General features: G+C 34.9%; 3 non-coding genes across 3 annotated transcripts; all 3 read left to right on the plus strand.

Annotated features, from left to right (window-relative positions):
• Positions 1–12428: 12428 nt before the first annotated feature.
• Positions 12429–12502, plus strand: Trnaa-ggc (transfer RNA alanine (anticodon GGC)). Its single transcript has one exon. It is a non-coding gene; the product is annotated as a tRNA-Ala (tRNA).
• Positions 12503–12782: 280 nt separating this feature from the next.
• Trnaa-ggc (transfer RNA alanine (anticodon GGC)) lies at positions 12783–12856 on the plus strand. The gene has a single exon. It is a non-coding gene; the product is annotated as a tRNA-Ala (tRNA).
• A 280-nt stretch (positions 12857–13136) lies between these two features.
• Trnaa-ggc (transfer RNA alanine (anticodon GGC)) lies at positions 13137–13210 on the plus strand. Its single transcript has one exon. It is a non-coding gene; the product is annotated as a tRNA-Ala (tRNA).
• The last annotated feature ends 483 nt before the right edge of the window (positions 13211–13693 follow it).

Below are 13693 nucleotides of genomic sequence, written 5' to 3' on the forward strand. Positions count from 1 at the left end.
CGGTAAGGGCTGGGTCCCCTTGGCGAACACTCGGTAGCCGAGGAATTTGACAGATGACTGTCCGAACACGCACTTGGTCTGGTTGATGACGATCCCGTATTTTCTTAACCGTTCGTACACGGTCTCCAAATGTCGGAGGTGTTCGTGCTCGGAAGTCGAAGCGACGAGTATGTCATCGATGTACGCGTAGCAGAAGTCCAGGCCTCGGAGAACCTCATTGATGAAGCGCTGGAAGGTTTGCGCAGCGTTGCGCAGGCCAAACGACATGAACGGGAATTCAAATAACCCGAACGGTGTTGTGATGGCCGTTTTCTTCATGTCCTCGGGTGCGACGGGAATCTGATTGTACGCGCGGACTAGGTCGAGTGTCGAAAAGATGTTTTTGCCCCGTAACGACTGCGCGAAGTCTTCTATGTGTCGAACGGGGTATCGGTCTGGTAGAGTCCTTGCGTTCAATCCCCGATAGTCTCCGCACAGTCGCCATTCGTCGCTCGCTTTCTTCGGGACCATGTGCAGCGGCGATGCCCAACAGCTTTCGGATGATCGTGCCGTTCCGAACCGGATCATGGTTTCAAATTCCTTCTTGGCCGCTCGCACCGTCGGTAACCGCCTCGGTTTATTTGCCACTGGAGGACCTGGTGATGTGCGGATGTGATGTTGGGTCGAATGTTTCGGTTCAGAGGGAGCGCCGCCCGGACGTGTGATCTCCGGAAACTGCAGTAGCTGCTCGTGGTAGATCGACGTTCCGGCGATCGTTTTGATACTAGGGATGTTACATGCCGCTACGTGTCCTTTGGCAGCCAATGAGGTCAGCTGGTCCAGGAGACGACGACCGCGAATATCGACGAGCAGTCCATAGAATGCGAGGAAATCCGGCGACAACGAACCTCCAAGCGTATGCTCTGCGTAGCCCGAGATTGAGAATGATCGTGATCGTCCCGTAGGTCGCGATAACCGTGTCGTTTGCTGCGGTGAGCTCGTATGTTGACCTTTCCCGCAGCCCGCGTAGGAACGATCGCGGGTATACGCAGAGATCGGCGCCGGTGTCGACCAAAAATTCCGTCTTGGAGTCCTTGTCCGTGACGAAAAGGCGGAGGGACGTAGGGCACAGGTCGCTTGCCTCCATTAACGACCGCCTTGGTCGTTTCCCGCACGGAATCCGCACGGTGCCTCACACTTGGTTGCGTCGGCACCGAACCGCCAGTGGTACCAGCACATTCCATCTTTACCGTGGCCGCGACTGCGCGAGCGCGATCGGGCTGGGGATCGCCGCTCCCGTTGCCGATGGCTGCGGGCTGGTATGTGATCACTGAGCGCGGCGACTTCTTGGCGGAGCCCGGTCATCATCTCGGCCATCTTCGCGGTAAGGACGGCCAATTGTTCGGCCAGTGGCCCCATCGTATCGGAAGACACGGCCGCCACGTGTCTTTTTTCGGGCAGAGCGTCTCCGATAGCGTCGGCGAGTTCAGCCATTTTGTCCAAGCCCGCTTCCGTTTGTGTCACAAGTATGGCCTGCATGGACCCCGGAAGACGTCCTAGCCAAATCGTCTTCAATAGGTCGTCTGGGACGGTCGTGCTCGCCAACCCGCGCAGATGGCGAAGGAACTGCGACGGTTTTCGATCTCCAATGTCCTCGTGCTCTAGTAGCTGCCGCGTCTTTCGTACTTGCGAGGTGCTAAGTCGGCGGGTGACCTCTGTTTTAAGGAGCTGGTATTTGCCGGTCGCGGGAGGGTTGATCAGAATGTCCCGGACTTCCGCAGCGTATCTGGCTTCCAGGTTGCCCGAGACATAGTTAAACTTGGTGTCGTCACCGGTTATGCCGGAGAGCGCGAACTGGCTCTCCACTTGTCGGAACCACAATTCGGGGTCGTGAGCCCAGAATGGCGGTATTTTGATCGCGACGCGGTCGACCGACGCGGCGGAGGCAAAAATGCCTGTCGCGTTTGGCGCGGTTGCGGACGCGGTGGTAGTTTCCTCGGCCATGTCGGAGTTGATACCGGTCGACTGTCTTAAACTCACTCTCGGTTCGTTCGTACTTGGCGCGGTTACCCACAAACACTTCACCAACTTGTGGATTTGTGTGCGCACTTTTCGTAAGCGTTTCACGGCGTGAGTCTACTGATTTTCACGTACACGCGATCACGTCGGGGTCACCACTTATGTGGGTGCGCGCGTCGAATGTATTGAGTAAATGAATAACTTCGTATAATCGATTATCGCTATTTATTCGAAGGCGAGGACCGAAGAGCGTTGAGCGTTCGCGTTGAGCGTTCTCGTTGAGCGTTCTGGCAAGACTGGTTAGATGTTTTCTATTTTCTCCGATCCTCGCGTAGCACGTGCATACATATGTTAACAATAAAATATGAAGAAGGAACGATTTTAGGGTAAAACTCGAGATCTCATGTGGAGACGTTCTATTGCAGCGAAAAGGTTCTGGGCCACACATGCCGAAGACAATGCGCCTCGACCATGTGTGCCGAACCCGTGCGGCAACGCGTATTGGTGAAAATCTCAAGTTTTACAATAGGTGAAAGTATAGAGGATATATGTGACTTTAAATTACGTCGTGATAAATAAGCTGGAAGAATGAACCCTTCGGAATTGACGAGCGGGTGTAACGCACATGTGTCGCTACACATTGAACATATAAACATTAATATACTTTTTTAATATAAAATAAAATCTTTTATAAAAAAATTAAATTTTAAATATAATCTTACAGATTGATTTTTTTAACTAAAAATAATCTTTGAAACAATCTTTAAAACAGAACAGAAGTAAATAAATAAAATATACATAAATAAACAAAATACATATTTTAATAATATTTTTATAATAAAAGTGGGCCATCTTACCCAAATTATGAAGAAAAGATGACCATAGTATTTATAAAAAAATAGTGAAAACGGAAATAAAATTTATGGGTTACATTATAATTTATATACCTTCGTTATGTGTCTAACGATGATTATGACAGCTCAACTGCAACTGTAATTGTTTCTCTCTCTCTCTCTCTCTCTCTCTCTCTCTCTCTCTCTCTCTCTCTCTCTCTCTCTCTCTCTCTCTCTCTCTCTCTCTTCTCTCTCTCTCTCTCTCTCTCTCTCTCTCTCTCTCTCTCTCTCTCTCTCTCTCTCTCTCTCTCTCTCTCTCTCTCTCTCTCTCTCTCTCTCTCTCTCTCTCTCTCTCTCTCTCTCTCTCTCTCTCTCTCTCTCTCTCTCTCTCTCTATCTGTCTATCTCTCTCTTTCTCTCTATCTCTTTTGCTTAATTTCCCTCTTCTTTAATTTTAAATAATACTTTTTCTTTCTCCCACTCTCTTTTCTTTTCTCTCTCGACTCTTCTTGAACTATAAATAAAACATTTATGTTATTATTTAAAAAAGATTGGAACAATTAGGATGTATATAAATATATAAAATCAATTATATCTTAATAAATACAAAATAATTCAAATAGAATTATACAAGATGTGCAATTGTATACTTTCTATAGATTTTTAAAAAACCATGTTTTTTTTATACCAGTTTAATTATCTCATTATTCTGTACAGAAAATTATTAAAGTAAGATTACCGAAAAGTATATATATATATATATATATATATATACATATATATATATTTTTTGTTTTTCAAAATGTGTCAGATTAAAATATAAAATATATAAAAAAATAGCAAAATATATAAAAATATCAATGCATTATTTAAAATGACTTTATATATAAGTAATAAAAAAAAACAATAGGGTAAACTCGGGTAAGATGGCCATAGTTTTTTCATACTTTTATTTTTATTATTTTTTAATAATATATAATTATAATTTACTTATTTTATGGTCAATACTTCGACCATCCTGACCATCCTTACATTATCTGCATCTCTCGATTAGATTTTTAGGAAATAACTCGTTTATCTGGAACTGGAATCCGAGGACTCGTTTCGCGATACCGAACCGTCAAACATTTTCACGTCACGAGACATTCGACATTCTCACAGATCCTTGGACTCTCGGACCTTGGTTCGCTCCGGTTGAGATCGACGGCGTAGGAGATATCACGCGCGTATATTATCACGTGTACTCACATACTCGTAGTAGTCGATCGCCTCGAACTCTTTCTATTCCGGCAATTCTCGTCGGATAATCGGTCGGCTCGGCGTCAACCCCCGGTTGACGTTCGGCGCGTAACTTTTCGCGAGCGACTAATTATAATAAATTATAATTTAATAAATTTAATTTTTACATACCTTTCTCTTTCTTCTTTCTTCGTCTTCTGAATTGTGACATGTAAAACCGTCAAACTGTCAAACTGTCAAATTAAACGAGTGAAGCAAGTCGCACGAACGAATGAAGTAAGTGCGCGAACGAGACAGCCAATTAGTATCGCGGAAAAGCGACAACAATGTCAATAACAGCCTTTTTTTAGATAGGGATTACGATTTTATGCAACAAGTAGCTTTCAAGTATGTATGTAAATATTGTCTTTTGCTTGTCAGATACATATTTTTTTATGAAAAATATTTGGTATACTTTTTATTCAGCTTGTTAATGGAGATATTAGAGGGTACAGTCAAGCATCGGTATCGCGTATTGTTGCACGAGTGTCAACAATTTTAGCATCCCATGTAGGATAATACATAAACTTCTCTACACAACAGCGTCAAAGGCAAAATACTAATAAATTTTATGAGATAGCGAATTTTCCAAGTATAATAGGCTGTATCGATTGTACCCATATACGCATTGTCAATCCTGGAGGAAATAATGGAGAAGTGTTTCGGAATCGAAAAGGATGGTTTTCATTAAATGTACAGGTATGTAACTCTGGTCTTCTTATGTGCATTATTATATCTAATTTCCGCATTGTTATTAGACCTTAATACAGGAGTCAGTAAATATCTTCGACATGCGTATCCACTATATCTTCAAGTAAAATCCCAATTTAAAGTTAAAATATTTTGTCTGCTATAGGTTGTATGCGGACCTGAAAGAGAAATTTTGGACATTGTTGTGAGACATCCTGGTTCGGTGCATGATGCTGTAATCTTTGATCGAAGCGGTGTTCGATGTCGTTTCGAATTGGGACATTTTAATGGGATTTTACTTGGAGATAGTGGATACGCATGTCGAAGATATTTACTGACTCCTGTATTGAGGCCTAATAACAATGCGGAAATTAGATATAATAATGCACATAAGAAGACCAGAGTTATTGTTAAGCAGCTATTCGGAGTTTGGAAGCGCTGCTTTCCATGCTTATATTACGGTTTGAGGACAAAACTAAGTACATCGGTTGCAATTATTTGTGCTACTGCTGTTTTGCATAATATATGTATTCAGCATAGATTTGAGGAAATTGAAGAAGAACATATACAAAATAAAGTATTCGAGGCTGTTCATAATCGAGAAGAAGATGGCATTGGACTTGCACATAGAAGAGCTTTTATAATGAGGCATTTTTCATAAAACATATGTATATTTTTCATAAAACATAAAACATTCTATTATCACATGTAAAATAAAACTATTTAATTTTATATTAACATACTTAAACACATGAGATTTACATAAAACGAAAAAGAACACATTTAATTACCAACATACTCTTTGGTATAAACTTATGCGACTTATACGATATCAAATCAACATATACTATATTAAACAAGAATCACATGTATCTTAAATACAAGAACTGGAAGAGTACATAACTAGAATAAACCATAATAACTAGAATAAACTACAATAAACTAATAACTAATATAATTAATAACTTATAATAAACTATAATAGAATAGAATAATGTATTTTAAATTATAGTAAGGATTCGGACTGTATTTGGTCTTTGTTTTCAGCCATTGAAAGTTTGAGCATTGCGATTTTGACCTCCGTATGAGCAACTTTCATTTTCATTGAATGAAGTTCCCGCTGTTGTTCAATTGCTTCGCGACACTTTATTAATCGTAACTCCTTTTCATCTTTTATATTCCGAAGATCAATCTTGGATGCTGGGATTTGGTTCTTTTTCATGGTTCCACACGCAGCAATTTTATTTATATTACACATCAAATCTTGACCTGTAGAATTTTCTTTATGCAGAGTTACTTGTGAAGAAACGTTTTCTATATCACCTTCTATTATTATCGAATCTTCGTGAAACTTTATTAATCGTAACTCTTTTTCATCTTTTATATTCCGAAGATCAATCTTGCATGCTAGGATTTTTACTGGGTTCTTTTTCATAGTTTCGCACGCAGCAATTTTATTTATATTGCACATTGAATCTTGGCTTGTAGAATTTTCTTTATGCAGAATTATTTGTGAAGAAACGTTTTCTATATTATCTCCTATTATTATCGAATCTTCATTCTCGTCATCACTAGAAATTATTAACTGCCTTTTTAAGTTACTTTTTATATGGTCTGAAAAGAGATAAGTACAAATTGTAACAAATGTTATATTTTGAAAAACGGTTTTTTTCAGATCAAGAAATATTATGAAATAATCAAAAAATGTACAAAGGCTTTATTAACGAGCAGATAATGGTTAATGCTTAATAAATATATTTTAATACATGATATACAATGATTAAATTTCGCGATACGTTTCGACACTTACTTGTGTCTTATCAATCGCTGTGTTTCTTAGTTACAATTTGTTCATGTTCATCGAATTGATTAAATACTGGTCGGAATTTAAGTTAGTCAATCTATACAAAAAAAATGAATAAAAATGAATAATGTTATAAACTTACAATGAAGTATGTGATTTTTGTCAAGCGACGTTCATAAACTTACATTAATATAGCAGTAGCACTCACATTTTTTATCTTAGGCTGTGTGTATGATGTTCTATTATGTGATATTATTAGAATGTATGAAAAGTCTATCTGTATCAGATTATTATATTCTAAGTTACAAAGTGAACATTATTTTTATTTGTTGTTTACTGTGTCGAGTAATGGAAAATATGTCTTATCTAATAAATCTGTATCTTCTTGAAGGTTCAAACTATTTTTTTGTTGTTTGATGTGTATAGATTGTGATATTAGTCGTTTATAATAATTATTCTCATGATCTAAAATTTGAACATCGTTCCAATCCATACGATGATTCAAGTCGATTATATGTTGAGAATCCACGGTCAAATTCGACTGTTTAATATTTCTTTTATGTTCATTTATACTGGTGTTCATTTTTCTTTTAGTCTGACCTACATAAGATGCGTCGCAATCATTGCATCTTATTTTATATATGATATTATTATGAGACATATGTTCGGTTGGGTCTTTGTGTAATTTAATGAATCTGTTTAATTTATTATAACAACTGTAACCTGGTGAATATTCTATTTGTTTGAATGTTTTAATAAGATGTTCAGAGAGACTTTTGATATATGGAATACCTATGAACGTTCTTTGTGTCCTTCCCATTTCGTTAAGATCATCGTTCTTATTGTAGTTTTTTGACATGGTTGTTAAAATTTTTTTAATTCTTATGTTGATATATTTGAAAATAAATGATAATGGGTATCCATTTTCTATTAGCATTTCGATGCAATATGTTATATTTTTTGTGTGATATATTGGATCTGACAATAGTATTGCCCTATCTGTTAAACCGAATATTGTGCCTATTTTATGGCATTTTGGATGATGTGAGTAATAAGAAAGGTATCTGCCAGAGAATGTGTCTTTGTGGTACCAATCAATTTATAATTTATTATTTTTACGGATTAAATTCAGATCCAAAAAGCTCAAACTATTATTTTTTTCATTTTCAATAGTAAATTTAACTCTTTCGTGATATGAATTAAATAAATTTAATATTTTCGTGATTTCTGTGTGTTTGGCTGCTATTATAATGTCGTCTACGTATCTGTAATAATATAGTATACTGTTTTTTATTTTATGTAGAGCTTTGTTTTCTATGTCCTGGAGTACAATATCTGAAATTATTGGGGATAATGGTGAACCCATGGGTGTGCCGTAAGTTTGTTTGTATATAGTGTCATTAAATTTAAAATAACTCGAAGTTAATATAAATTGTACCATGTTCATAAACTCATTCTGTGGCAATACCGTTTTTTCTTTAATATAAGACCATCTATTGTTCAATCCGTTTATAGCTAAATCTATGGGTGTGTTTGTGAACAGAGACACAACATCGAAAGAACACAAAGAGAATTCATTATCGATATGAAGATCGGAAAGAATATCGTGTAATTGAAAACTATTTTTTATGAAGCTACGTGGTTTTGGTAAACTTTTAATTAATATATTGTGTATGTAATTAGCTACTTTATATAACGGACTATTGATAGATGAAACTATGATGCGATAAGGAATGTCTTTTTTATGAATTTTAGGAATACCGTATGCTTTAGGTAGATCTAGGTCGCTAGATTTGAGTGCATAATATTTTTGTTTCGTTATGTATTCTTTGTTTAACCATCTTTTTAAGGTGTTATTCAAGTCATTTTCTAATTTTTTAACTGGATTTTTACTAATGATGGTGTAAGTGTCCTGTTCTTTTAGTACGTTCTTCATTTTATTCAAGTAAATGTCTTTTTCTATGGCTACAGTTATGTTACCTTTGTCGGCGCGAGTGAATATTATATTGGAAGAAATATTATATATAAACACGAAAATATATCATACATTCTTTTTCATATATTGAGCTGAACTATAAAATGAACACGACACTTCAACGTCTAGATTTGGAGTGGTAGCATCCATAAAATTCATGACTGGGTCAGCGGGCATTGCTGGTGGAATGCCTCCACCTGTCATAAGACGCTGCACTTTTATCGAAGTATTTAACTTCTTTTTTCTAAAATAATGTTTCATAAATTAATATCAGTATCCTTTCTAATAAGAATGTAAATATATATTAACTACATATATTAAGAAAATTATTAAATTATTATTAACATACTTTCATATTATCCCAGCATTTTTTAAGTTGTTTGCTGGTACGTGGTGTGAAGCCTTGGCTGCAGTATCTTGCAGTAATTCTTTCCCACGCCGCAGCTTTATCTTTGAGATCGGAACCTCCTGTTTTTTTATTTTCGATAGCTTTTTCTTCTGATATTAATTGAGCAAGGAGCATTCGCTCCGTTTCCGTGTAAGGAACATTTTTTGATTCACAGTCCATAATTATACACTTATATATTGCACTTAATTTTGTATTAAAAATATTATATGAGAGATGAGAGATCAGTCAATTGAAGAAAAATAGGTTATTATTAATTTGCTGTCATTGCTCAAATTGCACTCTGAACATTGACACAATTCAAATTAAATCTATAATTTACCAAAGTTCCTAGAAAATAACTTACTTCTGGAAGAAAGTCTTAAGGTTTTATTATGAAACAAGGAGGCCTTGATAAAATAAGGAATCCTCCAATAAGGCTTCCTCAATCCTTAAGATAAGGATCATCTATGAATACGGGTATTAAGAACAGTTTTTTATATACTAATGCGTTGCGTTACAACAATTATTTTTATTTAGTTTACTTCTATATCCAATTTTTTTGTCTTATACTTGTAACTTATATTTTTCGACTATGTTTTATGACTGTATGAAAAATATTCTTAATTATATTTCGTTCCTGATGTTAGGTATAATCTGCGTCTTAAGCTATTGTCCTTAACTAATATTTTCGCGCTGAAGAAAGTTCAAAAAATTGGACCGAAAGGTTCGCGATTTTAGATATTTTTGTATAAAAATAATAAATTTCTTTTGCGAACCAATTACTTTGTGTTGCTCTTATGGCCTCTTCTCTTTGCCTTAATTTTTGTTTATCTTTTTTAAGTTGCCAATATCCCAGTCCGGACAAATATCTAAATATGTTCTTTTTTTTGTTTGTCTTGTATTTTTATTTCTCCAATTATGTTTTAAATTTAGCTCATTTGTATCGTCTGAGATATTCAATCTCTTTAGGAAATTCTACTGTAACATGTGTCGGAAAATCAAAATCAGTTTCAAATTTTGATTTTTTTTAACACAATTGGAGAGATCGATATGTTTTCAGATAGATTATTTTTGCTAGTACTCAGAATTATGGATTCAGTTTTATTGATCGATATGCCAGTTACGCTTCTACTAAGTATTAGTATTAAGAAACGATAAAGAATCTGATATTACAAAAGCAAAAAATATGAATATTTTCTTACTTTTCAAAAAAAAGTTTTAATACATCGTTTTTTGATTCATTTTATATGTTTACGGTTCATTTAATAGAAAAATAGTTCACGAAATTATCATTTATATAAATCATACATTTCAATTTTTTTTAACCATTATTAATAATAGATCTAATGATAATATAGATTTATGCACATTTATAAATATTTTTAAATATGGATTTAGACTTATCAAAAGTAAATTTTAGCATTGAAATATTTAAAATCTATAAATTGTTTTAATGAACTTTCATTACTTGCTCTTAATTAATTTCTAACACCGAAAAAAGTTGAACTTACTGTAAGAAAAACTGTAATTTGCGAGAAAAAACCAAGTTTTATTTCTTTAAAAATAGTTCTAGTAAAATTTCTTGAACTTCCAAACGTTTCTGAATTTATTTTGTGTCATAAAAAAATGTAAAAAGGGAGCAATTACACTATATTTTTTAATAGTCCATTTTGGAAATCAATTGAATGTAAAATAACAGAAAAAATAACACTTCCGTGAATTTTATACTTTGACGACTTGGAAATAAATAATTCTTTAGGTTTACATAAATTAATACATCATAAATAAGGAGTAGTTTATTGGATACATGGATTACCAGATAAATATTCAAGTACGCTAAAGAACATCTTTTTGTTTCAAATACATAATTATCAAGATTATAAGTCATTAGGAAACAAAATTTTTTATAATATTGAACATATTACAGATTTACCAAAATTTAGAATTATTATTAATGTTAATGGGGTCAAGAAAAACAAATTTTCTTTACTTTAGCCTATATTGTAGAAGACAACTTAGGACTGAATACTATTTTAGATTTTACTGAGTTTTAATTCAAAAAACAGTTGTAGAATTTGTTATGAGGATAGTTTTAGAAAAAAAGTTAAAGAAAATGTCAGCTTTTTAAGAACAGAAACGAATTATTTACTGTATTTCATGGAAAAATGTTTTGGCGTACAAAATTGCGTATATAATGCAATACCAAATTTTCATGTAACAATTAATATTAGTGTTGATGCAATGCATGACTTGTTAGAATGCATATACAGATACGATGTCGGAAAAATTTTAAATAATTTTATATATAAAGAATTTTTTTCTTTAAATTTTTAAACGAAAGATAAATCTATTTCAGTAGTTCCTCTAATAAACACATTTCTCTCAAATTACAAGATTTTATTAAAAATAATTTGATAATTTTATCAGAAATGTGAATCTGAAATGTTTTACTTAATTATAAATTTTAACTTCACATAAACGGTAATTTAATATTTATAAACAATCCTTATTGTAAACTGTACTTAATGTTACGTGAAATTATTTATATTATTATGTTGCCAACCTTTTCTGCTGAAATTATTAATTTTTTTATTCACTTGTGACTGAATATTTCAAACAATTGCTTAAGTTATTTAAAACAAAATTGAGAATAAAACATTACTTATTTTCATTATTCTAGAATAGTGAAAATATTTGGATTTTAAATATATGGCATCAACGCGTTTCAAAGCTAAACACAAACCAATTAAAGAAAACAGTAAAGTTATTACATCATGTAAAAATCTATGTTACACCTTATCTTTAAAATATTAATTACAGCTGTGTGATAGATTAATTTGCAATGAAGATTTTTCTGACAGAGTTAAGTGTGGAACATTTGCTTCAAAAGCTGCTTTATTAGATAATAAAAATATTTGCAAATGTTATCAGATAACTTCTTTTTATATATTAAGAAAAATCTTTTTATCGGCTCTCAGTATTTAATAACTAAAATGTGATTCTTAAAATCGGCCACAGAGCCAAGCCCGAAAATTAATTCCAATTTTTCGGCACGGTATCTCGAATTGAGATTACAACGTTCCATCAAATTAATAATCCTCGACTTATTACAACGGGAACTCAGTGGTAAGAGCAGTCGCCCGGCAAGCGAAAGACGCGGGTTCAATTCCCGCTTCAGCGACTTTTCGGACCAATATTTTTCTCGCCTATGTTCCCGTTGTAATAAGTCGAGGATTATTAATTTGATGGAACGTTGTAATCTCAATTCGAGATACCATGCCGAAAAATTGGAATTAATTTTCGGGCTTGGCTCTGTGGCCGATTTTAAGAATCACATTTTAGTTATTAAATACTGAGAGCCGATAAAAAGATTTTTCTTAATTTATAACGCGTCTCGGCCTAACTCATGGCGCTATTTACTAACATTCATTAGAAGGCAAATGAAAAATATAGGATCGAAGGGGTCTGAATAGCTCAGTGGTAAGAGCAGTCGCCCGGCAAGCGAAAGACGCGGGTTCAATTCCCGCTTCAGCGACTTTTCGGACCAATATTTTTCTCGCCTATGTTCCCGTTGTAATAAGTCGAGGATTATTAATTTGATGGAACGTTGTAATCTCAATTCGAGATACCGTGCCGAAAAATTGGAATTAATTTTCGGGCTTGGCTCTGTGGCCGATTTTAAGAATCACATTTTAGTTATTAAATACTGAGAGCCGATAAAAAGATTTTTCTTAATTTATAACGCGTCTCGGCCTAACTCATGGCGCTATTTACTAACATTCATTAGAAGGCAAATGAAAAATATAGGATCGAAGGGGTCTGAATAGCTCAGTGGTAAGAGCAGTCGCCCGGCAAGCGAAAGACGCGGGTTCAATTCCCGCTTCAGCGACTTTTCGGACCAATATTTTTCTCGCCTATGTTCCCGTTGTAATAAGTCGAGGATTATTAATTTGATGGAACGTTGTAATCTCAATTCGAGATACCGTGCCGAAAAATTGGAATTAATTTTCGGGCTTGGCTCTGTGGCCGATTTTAAGAATCACATTTTAGTTATTAAATACTGAGAGCCGATAAAAAGATTTTTCTTAATTTATAACGCGTCTCGGCCTAACTCATGGCGCTATTTACTAACATTCATTAGAAGGCAAATGAAAAATATAGGATCGAAGGGGTCTGAATAGCTCAGTGGTAAGAGCAGTCGCCCGGCAAGCGAAAGACGCGGGTTCAATTCCCGCTTCAGCGACTTTTCGGACCAATATTTTTCTCGCCTATGTTCCCGTTGTAATAAGTCGAGGATTATTAATTTGATGGAACGTTGTAATCTCAATTCGAGATACCGTGCCGAAAAATTGGAATTAATTTTCGGGCTTGGCTCTGTGGCCGATTTTAAGAATCACATTTTAGTTCTTTTTATATGATTATAATAATATTAAATGGATAGAAATTAATGGAACACATTATAGTATTGATAATATAATTAGATTAGATTTAGATAAATATAATTTCTTTTGGAAAAATTAAATATACAGGGTTTGTCAAAAGTGTGGAAACCCCTAAATAATTTTTGTAAAAATGAAAATATCAAAAAACGGTAAAACACGTATATTGATTTATCAAAAAAGCTACCCTATGACATGGATACCGATCATCCCCCACCCCCTGGTACGCGGGGGTAAGATGGGGGTTGAAAATTTTAAATTGGATTAAGGGTCGAGTGGGGGCTCGTTT

The sequence above is a fragment of the Prenolepis imparis genome, unplaced genomic scaffold, assembly GCF_030444845.1.
Source record: "Prenolepis imparis isolate NDT839.2.m4 unplaced genomic scaffold, iyPreImpa1.0 SCAF_80, whole genome shotgun sequence".
Taxonomy (NCBI): Eukaryota; Metazoa; Arthropoda; class Insecta; order Hymenoptera; family Formicidae; genus Prenolepis; species Prenolepis imparis.